Source organism: Chionomys nivalis, chromosome 8 (genome assembly GCF_950005125.1).
Source record: "Chionomys nivalis chromosome 8, mChiNiv1.1, whole genome shotgun sequence".
Classification (NCBI taxonomy): Eukaryota; Metazoa; Chordata; class Mammalia; order Rodentia; family Cricetidae; genus Chionomys; species Chionomys nivalis.
Genome location: NC_080093.1, coordinates 11,678,211 through 11,689,684, shown reverse-complemented (window position 1 = coordinate 11,689,684; position 11,474 = coordinate 11,678,211).

The window sequence follows — 11,474 nt, the reverse complement described above, 5'->3', positions numbered from 1 at the left end:
TCTGTCAATTCTAGAGTTTTGAAAGTTGCTTACAATGCACTTACTGTTTACTTAGATAATATTATATCCTTCTGGAGTCTTTGAAGGAGTTGAAGAATTAATAGGTATAGTTTTTCTTAGTTATGATAAAAGATAAAGTAGTTATAAATACTATAACTGTAATTTTTGCTTGATACCTGTTTTGTTATATGTAATTTTACTATGTTAAAGTTAAAACCTTCCCTTTTATTTAAACAGAAAAGTGGAGGTGATGTGGGATTCCCCTCTGTGTGCTGTGAATACTGATGATTAATATAGAAACGACTTTGGACCTATAGCAAGGCAGAACTTCTGTAGGCAGGGAAAACTTAACTGAATGTTGGGAGAGAGAAGGCAAAATCAGGGAGAAGCTATGTAGGCCCGCCAGAGTCAGACGCCAGGACTTTAGCCAGTAAGCCACAGCCATGTGGCAATACACAGATTAATAGAAATGGGTTAAATTAATATGTAAGAGTTAACCAATAAGAAGCTAGAGCTAGTGGGCCAAGCAGTGATTTAATTAGTATAGTTTTTGTGTGATTATTTTGGGCCTGAGTTGCTGGGCAGCTGGGAAACAAACAAGCGGCTCCTAACAACATACATACAAGCAGCATTACACTGATTGAGCAGGTTGTAATCATGTATTCAGTAATACACACACACATACACATACATATGTATGCAACAAAGATGAAAAAGAAGCTATGAATCTGAAAGAGAGCAAAGGAGAGATATATAGTAGAGCTTAGATGGAAGAGAGAAGAGGAGGAAATTGTGGAATTATTATAATCTCAAAAAGATGAGCAAATAACTTTAAACAACTGGAAATCATTAGCCACAGTATAGATGGATCCTTCAGAGCATATGGCTTGGATGCTTTGCCCTGCAAAAAGGAATATTCAGAGTGAGTTCTTTTATTTTATTTGATTTATATTTTACACTCATCTTCCATTGAAAAGATCTAACACATTTTTTATATAAATAAAGAAAGCAATATACAGAGAAGGTGCCATCCATAAGTAATGTCCCAAGAACAGTCACAATTCTCTTATCAGCAAAGTTCCAATATTTGCCTTGAAACAATTCCATCAGAGAGCCAAAAGTAAAGGGAATCCAAATTTGAACCTGACCCTTGTTGAAATTCATTCAACTAATAGGCTTTTGGGTACTGGCCCATTAAGTACTATGTGTACACTGATGAGTACAGACAGAAAGTGTGCTAGCTCTCTTGGGTGGTGGTAGGAGTTCTGTTCGCAACTCCTAGTGTCCACAGAGCAGAGGACCATATCAACTCTCTATCTTTATTGTGTGAGTGTTCCCCAAATAAATATTTGTTATCCTTTATTCTGGGCTCTCATGGATCCACTTCCTTATGCCTATAGACTCTAAGCATAGAGTGTATCTCTTCACATTCTCTCTATGAGGATGGAGAGAGAACAGGGTTCTTTGTCTGATGGGCTGAGAGGATGAGCCATGAAGGGTGTTTTGATGACCATTCTTGAATCCCAATGACAAGTCATGAAGTGGAAAACATGCACAGTGCTTAACCGGCAGCTTTTGTGTTGTGTTCTTTAAACAAAGGCCACAGCAAAACCACATTTTCAAAATGTCACAGATTCCCCAAACTCCCTTCCTCTGGTATGAGCCTTGCTATTTTCCTTACTTCACAAAGCAGATTGCCTGATTGGGGTTGCCTCCCTCGTTCCCACATCCTTTTTAGCTAAAGAGGCCATGGGAACTGCCCTTTTAAAGTCTTTGAGACAGGATTGGAAGGAGATGTCATTTCCATTCTTTACCCAGAAGGCATTGATTCAATAATGGGTTAAATAATGTCTGTCCTGCCCCATGAGCCACTCTGGGATGGGCAAGGAAGTCTGTATATTAACAAGGTTTTGCTGAGTTTAGGAGATTTTCCCCCAAGACATTTTAGCAATAGCATTTCTCTCTTGGCTGTCAAGAAGTACGTCTCAAGAGAACAAAGAACACAGAATTGCTGTAAGAGGATTTGTGAGTCTTAAGGGAAGAAAATCTGACCTTCCTCTCTTGGGTTTTAGAGGGAGCCTCATCTTTGTAATAGTCCCACCCTGATTGGTGTGAAGGAAGTGGGATCATTAAGTCAGTTCCTGCTGACAGAGGCTGTTGATTGCTACACTGGTCTTTATGAGTCTTCCTGACTGGCTTAGCTGTGTGCGTGTGTGTTCTCTCTTAAACCAGCAGTTTGCCAAAGGTACAACTTTATAAATCACAAATAAACAGAAGAGTTTCACCCAGAAAGCTGAGTGAGCAGAGTTGAAGTTTCAGTGCAGGTTACAGGAGGTGATAGGAACAGCTGTATGTTTGCAGGGCTCTGGCCCACCCTCATCATTACAGGTGCAATGATGCTCAAGAAACATTGCTTAAGAGAAGGATATAGGATTAGTTCAATTTTGTCCTTTTGCATGCCCCATGACTTTTCTGTTCTTGTATTTCATCATTGAAATATTGCAAACAGAAGATATGAGGACACAGGACTTGCTTGAGTACTCCCTAAGCCTGACAGAATCTTCCTGATCTTAGACACAACTAATAAATAGTTGTCATAAATCATGGAAAGTGGGTTCATACTGGAGAACCAGCTAAAGGTCAGGGTTAAGGTATCTTCATGAAATTATAGGAAACACATCTTTGCTTCTTTTGCCTGCCTGACATGTTTAAGCTGAATGTTACCATTTGCCTAGACTTTTTTTTAATCAAAAGTAAGATAATGGACCAATCATATACAGTACAGAAGCTCATGTAAGGGTCAGCTTGTACATGGACATTCATGAGGTAAATGGCTGAAATAAAATCACTCCCTATGATTTTTAGAGCACTGGTCTTTCTTAATTCGCAAAGCAATAGTACAATCAGCATCAAAACTAGGTGTTGACTATGCTTTTGAGGAATGTAAAAAGCAAAGATTAAGAGGTACACAGTCAGTTTGTGAATTCATTTCCAGGTACATGTACTTGAGAAAGCAAGATACAGAGATTGGCAATTTGCTCAAAGAGAAGGGGATTGGATACTTAGAAGATAAACCATGAGTAAAGCTGCCTGCCTCCCTTCTCAGGATCTAAATGAAAACACCTTGCCTGAGTGTTTACTACTTCCCAGGTTAAGTCAATGTTTGCAGAATCCTGAAGTACAAATGCACTCTGATTCATATTGCACTGAATTTATCTAGCTCTTTTATTTTAAAGAGCGATGCCAAGTAACCAGGGTTTCTCTTTAATCCCCACTCCACACTATTGAAACTAGGTGACTACCAGTGACTACAGTATAGAACACCAAGCCAGTCAAAATGTTCAGAGAACCATGCTTTTCTCCAACAGCACAGCAAAGTCACTTGGATGGGGTTCCAGGAATGCAACCACTCTCCTCCTTCTGCCTTTGTCTATAGGAAACACTGAATTCAAGTTTCTGAAGAATGTATTCTGAGAAGTTCTTCTGCCTCATCATATCTTTTAAACATATAAAAAAATCAGAATTTTCAAATATTCCTTTCTGTCCTAATTTACTTTCTATTGCTGTAATAAACGCTACCATTAAAAGGAACATGGGGAGGAAAGGGTTAGTTTGTTTACAGGTTACAGTCCATAATCCCAGGGTGCAAAGCAGGACCATGGAGCTGGAACTGTAGCGGAGACCGTGGAGGAATGTTGCTTACTGACTCACTTCCAGAGGTTGTTCAGTTTGAATTCTTAGACAACCCAGGGCCACCTAATCAGGGGTGGCACCGCACATCATGGGCTGGGCCCTCCCACATGAATTGTTAATCAAAAAACGCAACACAGGTTTACCTACTCAAAGGCCAATCTGATAGAGACATTTCTCAATTGAGGTTTCACTTTCCTAGATGATCCCAGTTTGTGTCAGGTTGACAAAATTTAAAACCAGTACACTTTATAAGCAAACAAAAAATTGTATCACTTCCGGAAGTGGCTTATTAATTATGTATACCATTTCTACAACAAACAAGGAAAACACCTTACTAGTGCCTTTTGTCTAGCAGAGAAATGACAAGTACATGTCTACCAACAAATACTTCAGCACCTTCCTTCCACCACCACCTAAAAGATTTTTAACAAAAATTTAAGATGTTCAAACTGTTATACCTTGAAACTTACAATAAAAAGAAACATTTGGCCAGAACTCAGGAGAGATGCTATAATATCGTTCGTATGTGGCAGAAAGATCACAGAGACCTCATGGTAACAAGCAATCATTTGCTTTCATTGAGCAAGAGACAGGTAGGAAACATATTTACTTATCTATATCAAAGTCAACATGGCCAGAAGCTTTGTCACTGTAGGCAGATATTACTGTTTTCATTTATTTCCATCTGAAGTCCAGACTGCAGTCACTCCTGTCTTGATCGTAATGGCCATCTAATCAGCCTTGAGATTTCCATTCTGCCCTTTCTCAACTTATTCTCTAAGAAGCTGAAATTATCTTTTAAAACGCAAATATAATCATTATTTTTTAGGGCACCCTTTGCTGCTTAGGGTCTAGTTGTCTCATGGTAAGGTCCCTGTGAGGCCTAAGCCATCTGGTGATGTAGTATATCTTCATCAAATATATGCCCTATACTCAAATGGATTCAAAAGTATTGCCCTGGAAGTAACCTGATCAGCTGGATTTCCTTCAGATGTACAAACACAAAATGCTCTAGTTTGAGACTTCACAAATTTATTTCTCTTTTAACTTTGGTGTTGAGGATCTGTACCACATTGGTAAATGCCTGTGATGAGTAATTAGCTAAGCATAACTAACTTGCTAGTTCAAAATTTATCATGACTCTAATGATTAGTTACCTTTGAAGTTGCTTTGAACAAATACCTGGCGTAAGTAATCTTAAAAAGAGGAATTTTGGGGGTCATAGTTGAAGCATTAGCATCTATCATGCTAGAGATGGCCCAGGAGGGCTCAGGACTAACAGAGCATAGACTCCTTCTATCCTCTTTGCTCCAGGAAGCAGTGACAGAGGAATGCCAGTGTAGACTTGGCTTTCTTGTCTCTTTTCATCCTGCCCAAGGCAGCTCTTACCTTCTTAGTTAAGCTTTTCTAGAAACATCCTCTAAGACATGGTCACTGGTCTGTCTCCTGAGTGGTTCCAAACCTACCCCACTCACATTGGCAATGAAGACTAAATAACCTTCTCAATGATTTTTTTTTTTTTTTTGAGACAGGGTTTCTTCCAAGCTTTGGAGCCTGTCCTGGACTCACTCTGCAGACCAGGCTGGCCTCAAACTCACAGAGATCCAGCTGTCTCTGCTTCCTGAGTGCTGGGATTAAAGACATGTGCCACCACCACCTGGTGTCAATGATTATAAAAGGACTCATATAACATTTGTAAAAACAAACAAATTTACAAAACCATTTGTATGACACAGGAATGTGGTTACTCATGAATTTCAATATAATGCTCTTGAGAGTATAGACTAGTGCCCACTGTCTTAGTACATACCTTGAAAACATCAGTAGTGTTAAAGTTGGACCCAATAGTCCTAATGTAATAAGCCTATTCTGCGTAAACATTATAATCGCAAATGCATATAAAACTAAAAAATTATTTATTATTATATTCAATGTGATCATTTTACATTGACTGAAAATTCAAAATCAGAAAAGTGTCAAACAATAGGAGGCTGTTTTGATGAAATTATAGCACAACACTGTGTATGTCAATAAAATGTCTCTAAATAAGATAGGAAAGTTTATGGTACAATGCCAAGTGAAGTACGAAGAAGGCAACATTATGTATCACTAAGAACTACCACAAAAAATATTTGGAAGGAAATATATCAATTTGTCTATATCTATTTTTAGAGTATATTATACATAGCTTTGACTTTCTCTTATTGATCTTCTATAATCTCATTTTTCAACTTTCATGCCCGTCATGCCCTAACTACAAAATTCCAAGTGAAAAAAAGGCAAATGAATCAAATAGAACCTCTAGTGAATATCATACACACACACACACACACACACACACACACACACACACACGGAGAGCTAGAGAGAGACAGAGAGATACAGAGGCACAGAGACAGAAAAAGAAATTGCTAAGCAAATGAGGAAATTGGGACATTTGACTTCTTGACTTTAAAACTTTTATTTATTTATTTATTTTTTTGAGACAGGGTTTCTCTGTAGCTTTGGAGCCTGTCCTGGAACTAGCTCTGTAAATCATGCTGGTCACAAACTCATAGAGATCTGCCTGCCTCTGCCTCTGCCTCCTGAGTGCTGGGATTAAAGGCATGCGCCACCAACACCCGGCCAAAACTTGTATTTGTGTATTTATCAATTGAATAATTTTCAGTGGACCACTGTGCTCTGTTTGCTGCCTATACCAGTGTCTCACTATGGACTTAGAGGCATGCTGAATCTAGTTCTACTTTCTAACACTCTTCTAACAGCCTCTTAGTGAAACATAGAAATAGGCAGGATTTATGTGTCAGATATATCCAGTATTTAAATTCTTACCTGTAATGGGAGCTTCTTCTCCAATAATCAATATTGCCTGCTGGGTTCTGAAGGAGTCAGAGAAGACTGGGGAAGACACAGATCTACTTAACTAGCGTGTGTTCTGCTACACTGTGTGCAGCATGTAGACAGAATCAAGCAGCAGGGCACAGCAGGTACCATTCACATAATAATTACAAGGTTCTTATAGGCTGAGATGTGCTGGGGGTTGGTTCAGCTTGCTTGAGTACTCACTGTGCAAGATTTAGGATTTGAGTTCAAATCTCCAGAACACATGTAACGGGCAAAGCTGTGAATAACCTGATCAGCCCACTGTTGTGTGGGGCAGACAGGAGGATCACTGGGGTTCGCTGGCTGCTGGCCTAGTTCCAGGTTCCATGGGTTGTTCTGTCTTAAGGGGATAGAATCAGACACTTGTTATCCTCCTCCAGCTTATCTAGGCTTATAGGCTATTGCAACTGCATGCCTGGATGTATCCATACATTTACATGAATGTACACAACACATGCACAATAGGAAATAATTGAGAAAGAAAAGAAAGTGTTAATCTTGTAACTAGGCTGTCAGAAATGAAAATACTCTAAAGATATATTGTGTCTATCAGAGGATTGAAAAAATGGATCCTAAACAAATGGGGAGTTTTTCTCATGATTGTCATGACAGGAGCATGAAATGGCACCAGGGACATGGGGAACTTGTTTTCCGGAAAGATATTTCAGTTCTAATAATTTATCAGATCACCTGACAGGCTGAGACTGAAACCCAGATAATGATAGATCACTGATGGGCCTGGTGCACCCTGGCTAGGAGGGCTTAGATGTGCATATCCCTGAACCTTTATTTCCTCCTTCTCCCTACGTCAGGGCCCTGAAGATGGACCCGAGGCATGTGCTAGATCTCTCTGTCCCTCTTCCCAATTTGGCCGTGTTGAATAAACCTTTTTCTTTCTCCCATTTTAAAATTTGACTCGTTCAGTTGGACTATTGAAAACAAGTGACTAGACCTGACTTGGGGAGTAGGTTGTACCCCCAAATTAAAATAAAAATGTATTATACAGTTACAAGAGAGGAAGGAGCAGAGTAAGGTTGGAATTTGGAGTTTTCAACTCCAGGTCCAAATAGTCATCAAGGTTGGACCCTTCTATGCTGCCTATACTTGATGCTACGGCTGTCATTAAAGATTAACAATGCCTTGAGTCCAAAGGCCAATGTGTTCCCTGGTCTCAAAAGACTGTAATTGGCAATAAAAATGCTATCAGAAACTGGCAGTTTCTGGATCTGTTAATTAGCTGTCCTTTAACCACCCTCAACCTTACCTTTAACACACATGCCAAATTGGTGGTATTGCATAATATTTTCAAGTCAGCTTCTGTGGCTATTTTTATATTGGTCATGATCAAATACAACTTTGTACACAGAAGCACTCCTACTACTGAGATACACACTCAGTCCACTTTTAGTACCATCCTTTGTTTAAAACAAAATAACGGGAGCTAATGACACTAAGTAACCAAATGAGTGATAGATTTGAGTGCACATACTGAAGAACCCTATTCAAGAGCCCTTGCTTTGAAAGGTTGTAGCTTAGCAACTAGTTCCACTGTGACTTCCTGGTTCTGCTAAGTGTCAGTAGAATTTGGAAAATTCATAGTTGATGTTGTCCAAGCCCATTTATGACCTCTAGTTAAAAGTGCTGTCCTCAGGTACTGGATGTAGATTTGATCCCCGGGAATTTATTGTGTGATAGGGACATTACATCAACTTTCAATCTCTAGATACCACATTTTCAAACAGGTTGTATATATTTTAAATTTGTCTTTTTAGACTCTGCGTGCCTGTCTGAGTATGTGCACATGAGTTCAGGTACCCGCAGATGTCAGGAGAAGGTGTCAGATCTTCTGGGTTGACGCTGGAGGTGGTTATGAACCATCTGATATGGTTACTGGGCACTAAAACTTTGATCACCTGGAAGAAGAGCAAACACTCATAACCCTTGAGCCATCTTTCCATATCCAAGAACTGATTATATTAACAGAAACTCACACTGGGATACAGAAACAATACTAAGAGGAGTATCTAGAAGTACTTAATAAATTAGCATTGAAACAATCATCTCCTTTATTTATTAAAGTTATTTTATTAGTTAAAATGGATTGGAACAGTAATGCTGATATTATATTATCAATGCATTCACTTATTATGGTTGTTCTTGTTGGGAAAGTTTCTATTGCTGTCAAGCAGAACTTCTCCAGTAGTGGCCTATCTGACCCGCCTTACTTTTTAGAAGATGCCCTGGATAATGCGGGCTTATGCAGAAGTCCCTAAGAATCCTCCCACTTGTTTACTTATGGCGGTGTAGCAGGCAGTCTGAGCAGTCTCAGCATTATCAATATGGATTTTGAAATCACCCTCAGCTAATAGCCCAAATTAATAGCCTCAGGGTGACTCCAGAGCAATTGAGAAAGAAAATCCATAACTTCACTAAAGATGCCAACGGCTGTTCGGGAAAAGAGGTCTTTATTAATTAACAGCTGCGAACACTGTAAAAACTGGTGCACGGAGGGCACAGAGAAAGACACAGTTAAAATTAGCCAAACCCAAGACTCTCATGAGGCTCTCCAGGAGAGGAAGAGAGAGAGACAAACCGTGTTCTGTGCCAGCTCCTAGACAAGCCTTTGCTTTTAGCATCAGCTATAAACTTTGGGAACACCGAGGTTTGGGACATGTGAAAAATCTTCATGGGTCTCTTGTTTTGTTGTAAAAACACTCAGCTACAGTGGCCTCCTTTACCGAGGTCCCTTTTGGATATTTTTCAAGGCAGGGGATTTCGTGTCATGTCAATTCACATAAAGAGGGCTGAGGATGTAAACACAATAGTCATTATCCTTCTACAGCCTGTCCCAAGAGCAATGAAGGAAAGGGTCTGGTGCCTAGAAGACTTACTTCTATTTCAGAGGGATAAAGGAATATATGCTTTGTAAAAATCAGGGGTCACAGCATGCAGTAATCATGGCAGGAGGCAAAGGAGCATAGCATGAAACCAGAGTCTCTAGCTTTGTGAGGGGCTTGGCCATATCCCACGTGGATGAATGTAGACACAGCATTTCACCACCCTGTATTTCCTTTCCATGAAATTAGAAGCGTCTACCTCGAGAAGGTAGAATGGGAGTTCTTAAACTAATGTACATTGTATACTTCTTGCTGCTATTCACATTTTAATTATATTTTTTCCTACATTCTTCTCCAAATAAAATAAAGTATATCAACAATATGTCACCAATAAAATAAAGTCTAGACGTTTTTCATCTCTTTTCATGACCTTTCTTCTGAACTCTAAATCAGTCTACTGAATAACTTCTGCTCAATGTCTATTAGACATTCTCAAACTTACCATGTACAGAAATGGCCTATGAGTCTCCTGTAGCTGGATCCATCACAAGTGATGACTAAAGTCCCCAAATATTGGGGTCTTCTTTATTCTTGTTCTCATATAAGTCTGTCAGCAAGCCTTGGTGGCTGCGTCTTCATATATATCCAGCCCTCCAACACCAGTGCTCTAGACAATGTCAACATCATTTTCAAGTGGCCATGGCTCTCATTTCTAAGCTAGCCACCCTTCTCTATGACCTCTGCTGAATATTACTATCTTTCAGCCAGGTCAAGTCTAGTTCTGACCCAGAGTCCAGAGGGAGCCTGTGAAAACAGGTGAAATTTTGACTCGGCTGAAAATGTTTTGATCGTTTTCTATTTCTCTCAAGAACAAGGACAATCACCTTTCGAGCCTCATGTTTTCTGCCTTCCCTCCTCTTCTCTCTACCCCAGATACACTGCCCTTGAAGCTGTTTTTTCCAGACAAGTAAGCTTCTGCCCCAAGTCATCGGCTCTTGCTTAAATGCCTTTTAGAATTTTCTTCCCAGGTTAGGGTAGGAACAATCCTAGGGTATTGTTCCAATATACTTTCTACTACTCTCAAAATTTCATGCTCACACACACTAGCCTAATCTTTTACTCAATAACCCCTTGCTTTGTTTACACACTTGCCTGTTTGCTTTTCTCTATAGCATCTATCACCACCCAATACACTGCACATAATGTATTTTATCACCTCCCTGGGATACAGATGGACAAAAACAGTTAGGACTTTATGCATTTTGATCCATACTGTAATCTACAAAACCAACAATGGAAGTTGATATCTAGCAGGACAACAGCAAATGTCTTAAAATAATATGTGGATAGTCATTTCCTAAATGGGAGTTGGCTTCTAGAATTTTCTTATGAGACATAGTTTTGGGTTCAAGCAATGCTATCTTTGGAAATCCTAACATATGGATAGAGAGATGTAGAGAATACAGTAAATTGTATTCTCAATTTATGTCACATCATAACAAAATATGTATTAGTATACATGAACTCATGTAATTGTGCTCACCTGGCTTACTTTTTTTTTTGAGACAGGGTTTCTCTGTAGGTTTGGAGCTGATCCTGTAACTCGCTCTTGTAGACCAGGCTTGCCTCGAACTCACAGAGATCCACCTGCCTCTGCCCCCCAAGTACTGGGATTAAAGGCGTGCGCCACCACCACCCAGCTCTGGCTTACTTTTTATCTGTCATTTACCTATCAATCCATAATCTGTATTGTGACAGAATAGTGGACCAAAACAGTTTAGGCATGGAAGGGTTTATTTAGTCTCAAAGCCCAAAGGTTTACTTGATTATGGTGGAGATGGCATTTAAATGAGCATGAGGCACAAAGATAGGTCACATTGTGGATAAACTCAGGAAGCAGAGAGACATGAATGCTGTGGTTTTCACACCTCAGCCAACCAATTCTAAAACACTTAACAGACTTACCCAAGGGCTTGATTCATTGGTGATTTTAGATTCTGGCAAGCTGAAATCAGTAGTAACCATCATAAATATATGCAAAATTACATCTTCCACACAGTG